We start from the raw sequence: 15794 nt of genomic DNA, 5'->3' as shown, positions 1-15794 counted from the left end.
AGAGATTCAATTAGACGTTGCTTCATTCAATCCGTTAATCCTTGTTGGAATGATATCCACTTACTATGGTATTACTTGGAGCGATTTGGTGTACTTGCTAATATATGAGCATATCAGTTTTGCCTCATCATATTTTTTGCGTCGTTGTCGGGGATTAACTAAGATTGACAACATACATCCAGTTAAATCACTAAATTAGATCTTGTTTTATTTTTTTATTTTCTTTTCATTATTCTATTTCATTCTTTTTTTATTCTTTATTCTTCTTCCTTATTCCACACAGTACATTTTATTTTTTTATTTTTGTGTATGCAAAGGAGTGATGGAGTTGGACACCATGGATACAATTCTAGCACTCACTAGTCACATGTTTCAACAAATCCCCTTACTCATAAAATAAGTGGAACAAATGTACATTATTACATGTGACATGTGTGGAGGAACACACATAAATGAAGGGTGTAAGCTATTCTTCCAGTCGTCCACCATGAAATTAAATTACATGGGATATTTCTCAAGGCCAAAGAATGACCCATACTTCTCTTGATGGAGGAATCACTCTAATTTTAGTTGGAAAAATCAAAGACAAAGGAACTTCAATGTTCTAAAGCCAATCATAAAAAACCATCATCTCTTGAGCTTACTGTTGAGAAGCTTTCCCAATCCACTTCCTCTTTCATGCAATAAACACAATGCTTCATGCAAGAAACAAGATCAAATTTCAAAAATCAAGAAACTTCCAAGAAAAACTTTGAAGTGCAAGTGAGGAAAATTGCCATGCAATTGGCAAAGAAGTATCCAAATTTCTTTTCTAGTGGCACAATTCCAAACCCTAGGGAGGAATGCAAGACTATCTCTCTAAGGAGTGAAAGAGTGATCAACAAGGAGCTTCCCAAGGAGGATGAGCAAAAAACTAAATATCCTCTAAAAGAGATAAAGGAGAAGGTCTTAGATGAAGAAAAAGCTTCTACACCAACAGAAACCAAGAAGGAAGAGGTGAAGGCCTATGAACCAAGGACCCTATATCCTCAAAGGCTATAGAAGCAAAATCAAGAGAAGAACTTTTTAAAGTTCTTAGATGTGTTCAAAAGGCTACAAATCAACACCCCTTTTCCTGAAGCCCTAGAACAAATACTACTCTATGCTAAATTCATGAAAGAGATGCTAACTAAGAAAAGAACCCTCATGAAGGATGAGACGGTAATCCTCACTAAAGAGTGTAGTGCCATTATTCAAAAGAAACTACTACAGAAGTTAAAAACTCCTAGTAGTTTTCAAATCCTTTGCATCATTGGGGATGTCACTATTAGCAAGGTTCTTTGTGATTTAGTGATTAGAATTAATTTGGTTCCTCTATCCATGATGAGAAGGCTACAAATTAAGGAAGTGAAGCCAACAAGCATTTCATTGCAACTAGCTGACCGATCAATGAAGTTTTACATGGGATATTCGAGAACGCATTGGTCAAAGTCAGAAAATTCATTTTTTCGACTGACTTTGTGATCCTCGACATATAAGATGAGGATACCTCCATCATCTTAGGAAGACCATTTTTAGCCACCGGATGAGCACTTATAGATGTCCAAAATGGTGAGCTAACACTAAGGGTGCATGATGAGAAAATGATCTTTAATATTTTTAAAGACATGTAACACCCTAGTGAATTAGAGAGCTGTATGAGGATTGACATAATTAACTCCCTAGTCCAAGAGATTTTGGATAAGGGAGACTTTGAAGATCCTCTACAAAACATGGACTTTGAAACAGACAAGGAAAGAGAGTTGAATAATGCACACTTAATGGAGTGCTGTGAAATAATTTGACTCCCAACCTAGCAGAATCATATGTCAAGCTAGTAATGTTAAAAGAGCACTTGTTGGAGGGCAACCTATAACAACCTAGTTTTCGGAGTTTTCGGATACACGGGGCTTTTTTGAGGAAACAGAGTCTTTTGGAGGATCAGAGAAAAAAATACCTTTGTTGTATCATCAAGTATCTCAATTTATATCATCATTATGTCATTATTAAGCAAATACCTCTTCTGAGTTAAGCTTGATGACACAATCATGAAGAACCTGGTTTTTGAGCTGCTTCGGTTAGGAGTTTTACATTCTAATTTTCGTAGTTAGTCTCAGTTTGATGAGAAAGACATGATACGTGAGAGAAGAAAAATAATAATATAACAATATTACTATATTAATATTAGAGCTGCTTGAATAATATTATAATATTATTTGATATGTTTTTGTTAAAAATAGGATATCGGTTTAATGGGGTTCACAATCTATTGGTGCAGGTTAACACCAGCACTCTCTGATGACTTTTGCAATGCTAATGCCTCATTATATACCTTATATTCTCATGTTACTAGTGTCATCTATGCTAATAACTCAGATATTAATCTCTAGATGTGTTATTAAGAGTATGTTCTAATATATCAGGTTTTAGTAATTATACACTTGAGATATTTTATAATATTTTAAACCACCTCCAAGCCAACCAATCACAACACTCCCCTCAGCACCAAGACCTCCAAGGCTAGTTCATTTCCTCTTTGTGGTCGAAATTAGCTAGAGAGAAAAGGAGAGAAAAGTTCTTAGTTCCTAATCTTCAAAGCTTGATTTCTTCTTAAATAAAATTCAAATCAAAATTCCAAACCGATTAAAGTGATCCTATCTTCTTTATCTTCAAAACCATGTGACTTATCAAGGCTGGAAATAAGGTGAGATGGCTGCTCTCCCTTTCTCTTTGCTTCGATTTCAAGAGAATATGCATAAACATGTGTTTTCTTGATATGCTTGACTTGAGGGACAAGGAACTTTAATTTTCAGCAAGATTAAGGTGATAAATCTCATCCTAATATGTGATTGAAGGTTCGGTTAGTTAGAATTTCATGGATTTAAAGTTGTTCTTGATGTGATTTATGAGGAAAAAGTGCTCTAGGAATACTTTGCAAGATAGCCAAATTAGGACCTGCAAATCAAGGTAGAGTTTGGTAAAATTAATCTTGATTAATTGTGATTGAGTTTTGTATTTTTATATGCTTTGATTATGCTTAAAATTCATTGCTTATATGAGTTATTCTTGGTCAAAGTTTGATTATGCTTGATGATATTCAAGCTATGAAACATGTTCTTGAGTGCATCTAGAAAAATGAACTCTAGGCATTAAATTGGAGATAAATTAGTGTTGAAATCAAGTGGAAATTATAGGGTTTTAGTGGCTGCTAATTTAATTTGAATTACGGTAAAAATAGGTTACCAAAAAGATTGAAAAACGGGTTAGAATTAAAGAAAGAATTTGAAGAATTTACGAAGAATATGAAGAAGACTTTAAGTTTTATCAAGAATACTCAAGAACAACCCTTTGATCCATTTGGAGCCGAAGTGTAAATATTATTATGTTTTGGGAGAGGAAAGTTTAAATACTAAAAGTTTAGGGAGTTAAAGTATAAATATAAAAATTAAGGGGGTCAAAATATAATTTAATAAAAATTTGGGTTAAAAATCATTTAATAATAAAATATTAAATATTATTATTTTATTAATAATATAATTTTATTAAAAATAATAAAATAATAGAAAAAAGGCAATTCTTACTAAAAGCCTTAGGAAGACAACTTTAAGCTCAAAATCTCATAACTACCTTCATAAAACACCTAGGGAGTGGTAAGAACATGTTAGTGAGGAGAAGATTTCATAAAACACCTAGGGAGTGGTAAGAACATGTTAGTGAGGAGAAGATAAAAGAAATATAAAATGTTGAAGAAAAATAAAAACCGAAGAAAAAGTCAGTAAAGCTTTAACGACAAATATTCATACCAAAATTAACATAAGCTATAAACGCAAATGTTAAGAAGAGAAACAAGAGCATAACATAGACGCAAAAGACAAAGAGAATAAAGAGTAAATCAACTATTATATGTTCATCTATTGTATGTTCATCTGCTGCATTGAGGCAGTCAAATAGATAGTGGTACTACCACAGAACTCTTTCCTACGATACTGATCCATAATATATTCCTGTAACACAAATGGGCTATTTCTCGCTTACAGATGTATCGTAACCACCTGTTCCATTCTTGTAAGGCAGAGAGGCGATTTCCTGCGTATAGAGGGTGTGTTGACAAACACAGGCTAAATGCCACCCTGCAGGGCAGATGGGCAATTTTCTGCATGCAGTGAGTGTTGCCAACAGAAAAGCCATACCTATTTCAGCTGCTTCAGGTTACGTCGGGAGTAGGTAGAAACCGACAGATAAGCTCATTACCTATACAAGGACTAGACATGCGTCATACTTGTGTGCGCATCATTCTCTATTGCATATTCTCTATGTTGTGCTTTATTTGTATTTCTCTGCTCGTACACTGCTTTTTATTTTCTCTGCTTTTATATTTATCTGCTTTCTTTGCTTTCCTCTATCTACTGTGAATTGTATTACTGTCTGACAAACACAACAGAGCTGATTAACATGACTAATTAGCCCAACTCTACTAAGAACTTCCTAATTCTTACCCCTTCTGTCTCCCTTCCCCTTTTAGATGAAAACGGACATCATATTCTATGAAGTCGAGGAGTCTTACATCTACAAGGATCCAATGTATTACAGTTACTATGTTTTGGGAGCAGATGCTTTTGTCAGACATTATGCGTTAAGAGATCGTTCATTTCAGCATCCTCTGAATAGCCCTCTTTTCGACCCTGATGCTCCTTACGAGTTTTATCTGTCCTTGCTTCACCTAGACGCTCCTGGTTACCTCTTTCCTGATGATCATGCACACTTTATCCCAGCTCAACCTCTGAATCAGGTGGCACCTGAGCCTATTGTTCCCAAGGAGCTTGAGTTGGTTGGTGATTATGTTTCTGTGATTCCACCAGAGTGGGATTTTTCTCCTGAGTCTATTACTGACTTTTCGTCAGACAGTGAACCGGCACTACCGGATGATGGAGTTGTCCCTATCCATGTGAATGGACCTATGATCACAAACAAATTTGTACATAGTGATAGTAGTATTTCTAGTGGTTCTAGGGGTATTTTTGTAGTTGCTGATGATGAGAATGAAGAGTATCCAGAAAAGGAGATAAAACAGGATGAAGAAATGGGTGAGCACCATGGTGATCTACTTAACGGCCACATCTGATGATAGTCAGATAGCAGTAAGAGCATTTTTTTATGACACTCCAGTCTAACATTGACTTACGATTAGTCTGTCACTTGTGTTAGTACATTCGATAGTTAGGAGCTATAGAGTTATTAGTCTAGCCTAGGCGTCAGCTTAGCGGCTTTTTATATAGGCCAGGCTCGGGCTGTCATGTATATATCAGCTATGTAGAGTTAACGAGGATGTATACTGACATGATCTGTTTATAGTGTAAATGATGTATATTATTAGTTATGTTGTATATTTTCTTCATATTTCTTTACGTTTCTGCTTGTGTATGTTTATTTATATTTAATCTTTTATTTTGCTTCAACGTTTTAAAAATAAAAATTCACTCATAAAATTGACAACACTCTAACAAGGTACATGCTCATATATTAAATATTAGTTAAATATTAAGAAAACAAGTTAGTGACACTTAACTTTTTGTATGACCATGGCATACTGGGAGTTGGGTCATTATACAACCCAACCCTCGATTAGTGTCTTTTCTTTTCTTTTTCAATTAAGTATTTCACAGTTGCATTTATCTTCTTCTTTTTTTTCATTTTTCTTTCCTTTTTTCTTGTTTACGGAGTTCTTCTATTTTCCTGAAAAAAGAAAAGGTTAGTGTGAAGCACAGCGCCTAAAGAGGGAGTCGGGCTCCTTTGATGGTGCATTGAAGGCGGCACCCAGTGCCATACATGGGAGCCTAGTCCCCAAGCAAAAGGAGGTTCCCAGGGGGCAATTCCATGGGTGGCACCCAACGCCCACTTCCCAAGCCTGACACTGGGTACTCAAGCCTAGTGCTTGGGACACAAGTCCAGCGCCTTCATTGCTCTTTGAAGGGTAATCCCAACTCCATAACTTAGCACCTAGCGCCAAGTACTCCTTGGGTCATGCATCCTCTTCAAAAAGATTTTAATCTTTATTTCTTTAATTCTTGTCTTCTGATCTTTTAACTTAGTCAAAAGTTTTTCAAAACAATTGCATGCATAGTACTAGTTGCTTTTAACTTCTTCACTGCCACCATGAATTATTTTCCAAAAGTTTATTATTATGCATGCACGGCATATCACTTCAATCATATACCTAGCATGCATAACACTCTTCCTAGGCTAGCTCTATTCATATCATCATTCACATGCATGAAAGCTTGCATTAGCACGTTACCTTTGCCCATCCTATTTTTCAACTTTCAATGTTTTAAATATGGCATTTAGTTTTTGTTTTACACTTATTCCTTCTATACACATGCACACCACATATATCATCTTGCATAAATTCACATGCATTCTTCATTCATACCACAACATATACACACACAAACATCCTCTTCTTTCTTCATTCTATTCTTTTCATACGCCAAACTCTCAATTTGGTATTGTGGTTGTGCTTTATACCACTGTAAGTGTTAAAAACTCAAAATGCATTTGTTCAAAAAGAGAAAGTGGAAAGAACCAGCTACTCCATATTTTGACATATCCCGGTTCCGATCATAACTTCATAAGGACCAATATAGAACATGGATATAAAGGGAAGGCAATAATTTCTGATGTGAGGTTCAACTTGAAATCGAACGAATATCTGGTCATTCAAGCCGAAATCTCCCTACAGTAGTGGAGTGTCTTGGCAAATCCATCAAGGAATATGGGCCTTACCTTGGTCCACGTTCTATGCTAATGCTTGGCTAAGCCATGAACAGGAGGCTGAAGAACCCGAGGAACTAACTTTCTTGAGCTATGTCTGAGGCCAGCCCATTGACTATAGGCCTCAAAATATCTGAAGGATTCTTTGCCTTTCTCCTTCACCTCGTTCTTCCGACCCAAACTACTATGAGTATGCCATGAGGGTGATGAACAATATAAGAGAGATAGAGATGCTCCATGACATTTATGCTGGGACACAATGAAAGCTTGATGTAAGGAGGGTGCCGAATCAATTAAGAAGGTTGGACCTTGTCTCTGTTGCAAAGGGGTTATTGGATTTTATCCAACATTCATTTGTCCCTACCTCTAATCACTGTGACGTGACAGTTGACCGAGCAATCCTTATCCACTCTATTATAATTGGAGAGGAAATTATAGTGGAGAACCTCATATCCCCTCATATAAGAACCAAACCCTATATATAAATATTTCAAGGCCCATTACTGTGGTAGTAATGGTGAGAAGAGTAAGAAGATACCACAGCGAAGGACAAGAAGAAGAGCCACAACAGCATCCTCCTCCTCCTCCTGCACCTGAGCCTTAAGTAGGACCCAGTCACCCTCAACCTCAAAGGGTTGACCTAGAAAAGTTCTATCAGGAACTCCAACAATTCTGGTTGGATATGATGGATAGAACGACATATCTTCGTGTTGTCGTCCATTCCTTAAACCCAAAATAAGTTCCCCCTTTCGAGCATCTGCATCAAGTGAGGGAACAAAATAGAAGAGGAGAGGAAGCTCGAAGGCCATGGGAGGAGGCATGAGCAAGACAGAGGAGGTGGTATCCTAGAATCCTGGAAGGAACAGTCGAGACAAAGGATGAGGAAGGTGAAAATAATTATGATTAAACTTGGTAACTTTATTTTGTTTCTGGTGGTTAATTTTTCTTTTATTTTTCTCTTTCTTTTGTTTATCATTTTCTTTTATTTCGTTTACTTTGTTTTTATTTTTCTTTTTTTTTTATGCATCGTGTTTCTTTGTCTTCTATTTTCTTTATTTTTCTTTAATGCTTAAAACTGGTACTTGTTCTTGGGCACTCTACTAATTACTAATGTAAAGAGAGTTGCTTTTAATGAAAAGAGTTTGAATAAATAACAAAGAAGTTCAAATAAATTGTGGTGGTTATTAGAAGTGTGATTATATTCCATGGACCTAAAGTATTTGAATGGATCTTGGGAAAAAGGGAGATAGAATCTCCAGAAACAAAGTTTTAGAGGCATATTATGAGATTCCGACGTTAAATTCCTTGAAGCAGTTATAAAAAAAAGTATGGAAAGATAAATTTTTTTTAAAGTTATGAGGCTTTGGGTATCTATGTCTTGATGAACAAATTCCTAATTATGTGCTTGTGGTGTGATTGTGTAAAGGAGAGGCTTGGGTAATTTGATTTGAAGGGTGCTTTATCACCCGATAACTTGGACCAACTAGCTCGGGATTATCAATTAAAAGCCCACTAAGAGCTGTCTTGAGACAAAGATCTTAGAGTTAAGGACTTCAAACATCTTTTCCCAGTTGAATTGTCATGTAAACTACTTCAAGGATCATACATTTCTAAAAAGATTCTCAAAATATAATCCGGAATTTAGTTCTTGAAGGTTCTTAACTCTTAAGTATGCAAGGCTCATTAAGATAAGAGAAGTCCATTTATAATTAGAGAGATCATTGCAAACCCTACTTTTATTTGAACTTGAATTTATAAACTCTCCAATTATTTTCATTAAGATAAACTCTATTTACTTTTTTTTTTGTTTGAGGACAAGCAAAAAGTTTTAAGTTTGCTGTTGTGATGCCTAGGCATCTTTGGTCATTTCTAGGTTTCTTTTTAATTAGTTTTCATATATTTAAATCAAAGTTCTTATATTTTTAGTGGACATTTGATGACTAATCATATGTTTGGAATTGTTTCAGAAAGTGTTTAAGCAAATCAAGATGAAATTTATAATAAAACACAAGTGTACTTCAAGAGAAGATGGTGCCAGGCTTTATGAGTCCAAGATGGGTACCCAAATTTTCAATCCCAGCACTGGCGCCCAGCGCCAATGCTCTAATCTGGGCACCAAACCTCAAAGACCAACTCCAAGGAACTGGTGTCCAGTGCCCTTGCCCTAAGCCCAGCACCCAATTGGGTGCCCAACTCCACCATCACCAAGCATGACACCTTCGTGCCTGGGAAGAGCAAAAGTGGACTGGCGCCTAGCGCCACCTAATCGTCAAGGTAATGGACGCCCAACACTCAAATCTGGAGCCTAGCTCCAAGGGCAACTTCAACTCCCACTGGCCCGTAATTCTTCAAAGCCCAGCGCCAATTCCAATTTCAACTCCTAAGAAGCTCTAAAGTCAACTAAAGATTCAAGATTTAAAAATTTTTTTAGCAACAACTTCTAGAAAGATAAGAGTTAGTTGTTATCTTACTCTTCGGAACATAATATTAGTTTTAGAATTTTAATTAGTTAGAAAGTTAGAATATAAATAAGTGAACAAGGTTTGGAGAGAGATATCTTTGGATCTGGGAGTCTACGGATCAAGGAACTCTTTAGTTTTAGGTTATTTTCTTTTCTACCATCAGTAACTAAACCTCCTCATGTTAAAGATTAAGATCTCTATTTGATTTTATGGGTTAGTAATACAAGTGTTTTCTTTATTTTGATTTGTGATTTTCTACTTTTTCAAGATTGAGTCACATTCTTCATCTTTAATGGTTTAAAATATTGGAAAATATTCTAATTCTGTCTTGAATTCTATTATTTCTTTGAAAAATTTAATATCAGAATTTGCTTGAAACTCTTTCTCATGATTTTCAACTTGACTAGGAATAGTATATAAAAAAGTTGCATAGCTTTCAATCGAAACTATGCTTAACCTCTTCTCTTAATTAGTTGACCAAGGAATGGTGATTAATTAAGTTAAGAGAAATTAGATTGCCAAGGAATTGGAGTTCAATTATAAATGATTTTCTGTGAAAAGATTTTTGCATGAGTCAAAGTAGAAAAACACAAGTATTACTTCTTCTAAGAATTAAACACCTCCGAAGCCTTCGACATCCCATTCCTTGAATACTTCTCCAAATTTTTACTATAAGAAAAAATACTGAGTACTATCGGATTTAGCGTCGCAGAGTAGCGACGGAGTTACCATATGATTTACCGTGGTAACAGCGTCGAATTCATAAGGTTAAGTAATTACCGGAAGATTTATGTTTTAGACAGCAAATTCGCTAGTAATATATGGAAGGAAAAAAAAATATAAATTGGCACCTCCTTTAGGGACAGATTTATCTGACGGTAAACCCACTTAGTGAAACACTGCATTTTGGTGACCTGCAATGGTTTACTGTCAGACTTTTTTGATGGTAACTGGGCGGTAAATTCAAAGCGTGAACTCTCTTTCTCCCTCATTCAAATTTCACTCTCTCTCTCTCTCTCTCTCTCTCTAACCCTCTTGCCTCGCTCTCTCTCTCTCTCTACCCCCTACCCCTTCTCTCTTTAATATTCTCGCCTTCCCTACCGCCGTTGATAAATCCCATTTGTAGGGTTTATCTTGTATTGATTTTAGGGGATTTTATCACCTTTTACCCACATTTATTCAATAAAATAGCATGATTTTGTATATTCTCCTTTAATTGTGCTTAAGAGTGAAAACATACTTTTTAGGACTTAAAATAGCTAAATCTAATTCTTCTTGATTCCATTAGATGCCTTGATATGTTTGCTAAGTGATTTCAGATTTAGGAGGCAAAGATTGGATAAAGGGAATAAAGGAAAAGCATGTAAAAATGGAGAACTCATGAAGAATGAAGGAATCGCAAAAGCTGTCAAGCCGACCTCTTTGCACTTAATCGGCCATAACTTGAGCTACAAAAGTACAAATGATGCAGTTTCAGTTGAGTTGGAAAGCTAACATCCGGGGCTTCGAAACGATATAAGATTTGTCATAGTTGCTACATGTATGGTGACGCGTACGTGCACTGTACGCACATGCGTCGTTGCTGCCATATGATCCACTTAAAGCAATACGTGGCCAGCGAATTCTAAAGCCTTGTGGGCCCAATCCAACTCATTTCTGATGCTATTTAAGCCAAAGATTGAAGAGGGATGAAGAAGTTAGTTACCATTAGTTTAGTTTAGCTTAGTTTAGTAGTTAGAGTTAGTTTTTAGAGAGAGAAGCTCTCACTTCTCTCTAAGATTAGGATTAAGATTCGGTTTAGTTCTTAAATCTAGATTTTATTTCATCTTCTTCTACTTCTATCCTCTTAATTTCTTGTTGTTACATTCATCTTCCTCTATTCTTTTGTTGTAATTTCCTTTATGTTGTTCTTGTATTTTGTTGTAGATCTACTTTTGTTCCTTCCTTTCTCTTTCAATTCAATAAGAGGTAATTCATGTAGATCTTGTTTCCTTTAATTGTTGTTGTTAATTCTTTACATTTGATTGTTGTTAGAATTAATTCTTGTTATTGATTTACTATGCTTTTCTTTTGTGCCTTCCAAGTGTTTGAGAAAATGCTTGGTTGGATTTTAGAGTAGAATTTTATACTCTTGGCTTGGAAAGGTAACTTAGGACCTCTTGAGTTACTAATGTCCAAGTAATTGATGATTGGGATCCATTGACTCTAGTTCTCACTAATTGAATTAGTGGAGAGTTAGGACTTATGGACTAGGATTGATATAGCTCATTTGACTTTCCTTTACTACTAGTTAGAGGATGATTTAATGAGATTAATCCTTGCCAATTCTCATATTGTGGTTAGTGATTAGGATAGAGATCCTTGACTACCAACCCTTGCCAAGACCTTTTTAGCCATTAGTTTACTTTCTTGCCATTTATCTTTCATGCCTCTTATCAAAACCCCAAAAATAACTCATAACCAATAACAAAACACTTCATTACAATTCCTAGGGAGAACGACCCGAGGTTCAATACTTCAGTTTATAAATTTAGGGGTTTGTTTTAGTGACAAACAACTTTTTGTATGAAAATATTATTGTTTGGTTTAGGAACTATACTTGCAACGAGAATTCATTTGTGAAAACCATCAAAAATCTAATCATCAGCCGCCGACCACCTTAATCCGCCGCCTCTCCCTTATCTTTCATCCATTCCCTCTCTAATCCACTTTAGCTCGGCCCCTGTCATAGAGCCCCTGTTGCTAGCTCATTCCCAGCGACCGTTTGTTTGTTGCTTCTCGCACCAGCAATATCATAGTGCCGCTGCAACTCCTTTCATCTCCTTCGTTCTGTTCTGTTTTGGCAACCCAGGTTACTACTCTATTTTTAATTTCTCTTTCAGTTAATTTTAGTTTCATTATTCTGATTTTTGGTTAGTTAGTTAGAATTAATTTTCTGTTAGTAGATTTTTAGTGGTTAGGATAGGTTAGATTAGGTTATTATGTTCTGAATTGCTGAAAAATGTTTGGATTATTTATAATATGGTTGGTTGTTGCCAATTTTGAATTATTTGTTGCTGGTGTTGATTGTTGATTTGAAATTAAGGCTATCAATTGCTTTTTTATCTTGATTTTGCATGTTTAAAATTTGTGCATGCCAAGTGTTCGTCAATATGCCTCAGAGCCTTTAATGAAATATTTGGTCTAATTCTTGAAAATCAATGCTCGTTTGCATGTTATGACTGTTATTATGCATTGATAATGGAATTTGATTAATTTTTAATTGACCAAAACTTTTGAATTTTTGAATGATTGAGGCATTTATTTAAGAGTACAAGGTTAATTAAGTTAGTTCTTTTTAACTCGATTAGGTCAACTTTGTATGTTTAATTGGTTTAGGATTATATTAAGAATTAATTTCAAATGTTGAAATTAATTTCAAATGTTGAAATTAATTGGTTCTGATTTCTATTCCTTATTTAGTTCTGAACTTAGGGCACTGAACTTGTTTTGGACTTAAGGTTTTCTAAAATTCTGAACTTAGGTTACTAAACTGGTTTAGTTTAAATTTTAATTAGAGCATGTTCTAATTTTTTTTTCTTATTTAGTTTTGATTTATTCTGACTCTAATTAAAACATGTTTTAACTATTGTTGATTTATTTTAAACTAGTTATTATAATTTATAAGGTTGATTTGTTGTTTGAACTTCTGATTATTGTTGATCGTTATGTTGATTATTATTGATTTATGTTGATTTAGTTCTCTTTGTTGGATTTTTTAACTAAGTTTAACATAGTTAATTGGTATGCTATTTGCAAACATGACGAGAGGTGGAGGTTCCGTGAATCAGGCTACTGGTCGGGGACGTGGTCGTGGAAGTGGGAGGGTTTCTTCTTATACCCCTGAGAATTCTGGATCCTCTCCCTCTACTTTGACTACTCTGGTGATGTCACAGGTTTTGGATTTAGCGGACCAGCCATTCATCATGGTCCTTAACCCCAACCACGTCCCTCCATCTACAGTAACAACGCTGCCTCCAATCGCTCAGCAACCCGTTGCCACGGCAATGCCGCTTCTAGCGACAGAAGCAGCAGTCCTGGAGTCCTCTCATGAAAGTGAGGCAGATGATGCCCCTCCACAACCTCCGGTCATACAGTTGATGGTTTGGCCTTATGCCAGCACGTGATAAGTATCACTTTAAGTCTTCTATATTTTTTAATTATTAAATTACTGAAAGTGTCTGATTATTGATTCTAGTTTAGTGGATTTAGGGTTGTAAGTTTGAATGGCTGAAAGTGTGTCGTGTTTCATAATTATTGAATTGCTAAAAGTGTCTGATTATTCATTCTAGTTTAGTCATTTTAGGGTTGTAGCTTTGAATGGCTAAAAGTGTGCTTATTTCCTGATTATTAAGTTGCTGAAAGTATCTGATTATTGATTCTAGTTTGGAAAATTTAGGGCTATAGGTTTGAATCACTCAAAGTGTTTCATGTTTCCTTATTATTGAATTGTTAAAAGTGTCTGTTGTTCATTGATTTTGACATTTGGTGCTGTTTAAGTTAGTTGTTGATGGAAAGAATTTGTGGTGCATTTCAATTATAAATGAAACTCTGCTAAAATTTCTATAAAATCTCTATATATTATAGTTATTTACTTCTGAAGGTTTAATTTATATTGTCATATTGGTTTATTTGTAGATTATTGATAGGTTTGCACCAAACAATAATGCATTTACTTAGGAGATGACCAACTTCATCAAGCTCATCCCTGGCCCAGCTACAAGAAGATTCCTTCTGAGACTAGAGAGCGATGGTTTCAGAAATGGGTAGTAATTAATTTTTTTAGTTTCAAACCTTTTTAGCGAGTTTATATATTCTATTTTTATTACCTAATTTTAAAATTTCTTTGTGCAGTTGTAGTTTATATGGGAAGCCTCTCACGATGCCCTCATTAGGAAGATCTACGACCATCGAATGGGTCGGCGACTGCAGCAGATGCTAGAGGATGTTCGTGAGGGGTGGGACCACCTAACGACCTTACTCTGACCAGAAATAAAGAAGACTCTATTAGTTCATTAGGAGACCGATGAGGGGTTTAGGCATCAGTGTCTCACTAACAGAGCTAATAGGGTATCGGTGATGAGCGGATAATTTATATGCTTTTTGACATTTTTAGTATGTTTTTAGTATGTTTTAGTTAGTTTTTATTATATTTTTATTAGTTTTTATTTAAAATTCACTTTTCTGGACTTTACTATGATTTTGTGTATTTTTCTGTGATTTCAGGTATTTTATGGCTGAAATTGAGGGACCTGAGCAAAAATCTGATTCAGAGGCTGAAAAAGGACTGTAGATGCTGTTGGATTCTGACCTCCCTGCACTCGAAGTAGACTTTCTGGAGCTACAGAAGCTCAATTGGTGCGATCTCAATTGCGTTGGAAAGTAGACATCCTGAGCTTTCTAGCAATATATAATAGTCCATACTTTGCCCGAGATTTGATGGCCCAAACAGGAGTTCCAAGTCAGCTTCAGAATTCCCGGCGTTTAACGCCGGAACTGGCATAGAAGTGGGAGTTAAACGCCCAAACTGGCACAAAAGCTGGCGTTTAACTCCAAGAAAAGTCTCTACACATGGAAGCTTCAATGCTCAGCCCAAGCACACACCAAGTGGGCCCGAAAGTGGATTTTTATGTCATTTACTCATTTCTGTAAACCCTAAGCTACTAGTTCTCTATAAATAAGACCTTTTGCTATTGTATTTTCATCTTGGTTCTTCTGGTTCCCTCTCTGGGGCCGAAGCCAATGATCACCATTATCACTTATGTATTTTCAACGGTGGAGTTTCTACACACCACAGAATAAGGTGTGGAGCTCTGCTGTACCTCGAGTATTAATGCAATTACTACTATTTTCCATTCAATTCAGCTTATTCTTGTTCTAAGATATTCATTCGCACCCAAGAACATGATGAATGTGATGATTATGTGACGCTCAACATCATTCTCACTTATGAACGCGTGCCTGACAACCACCTCCGTTCTACATGCAAACAAGGCTTGAATGTATATCTCTTGGATTCCTTAATCAGAATCTTCGTGGTATAAGCTAGAATCCATTGGAGACCATTCTTGAGAATCCGGAAGGTCTAAACCTTGTCTGTGGTATTCTGAGTAGCATTCAGGGATTGAATGACTGTGACGAGCTTCAAACTCGCGATTGTGGGGCGTTAGTGATAGACGCAAAAGAATCACTGGATTCTATTCCGACATGATCGAGAACCGACAGATGAATAGCCGTGCTGTGACAGAGCGCGTTGAACATTTTCACTGAGAGGACGGGACTGTAGCCATTGACAACGGTGATGCCCAACATACAGCTTGCCATGGAAATGAGTAAGAAGGATTGGATGAAGACAGTAGGAAAGCAGAAAAATGGAAGGGACAAAGCATCTCCATACGCTTATCTGAAATTCTCACCAATGAATTACATAAGTATCTCTATCTTTATTTTATGTTTTATTCATCTTTTAATTATCAATCCTCCATAACCATTTGAATCTGCCTG

Source organism: Arachis stenosperma, chromosome 10 (assembly GCF_014773155.1).
Source record: "Arachis stenosperma cultivar V10309 chromosome 10, arast.V10309.gnm1.PFL2, whole genome shotgun sequence".
Lineage (NCBI taxonomy): Eukaryota > Viridiplantae > Streptophyta > Magnoliopsida > Fabales > Fabaceae > Arachis > Arachis stenosperma.
The sequence above is the reverse complement of the archived record's forward strand: the minus strand, read 5'-3'. Positions refer to the sequence as shown.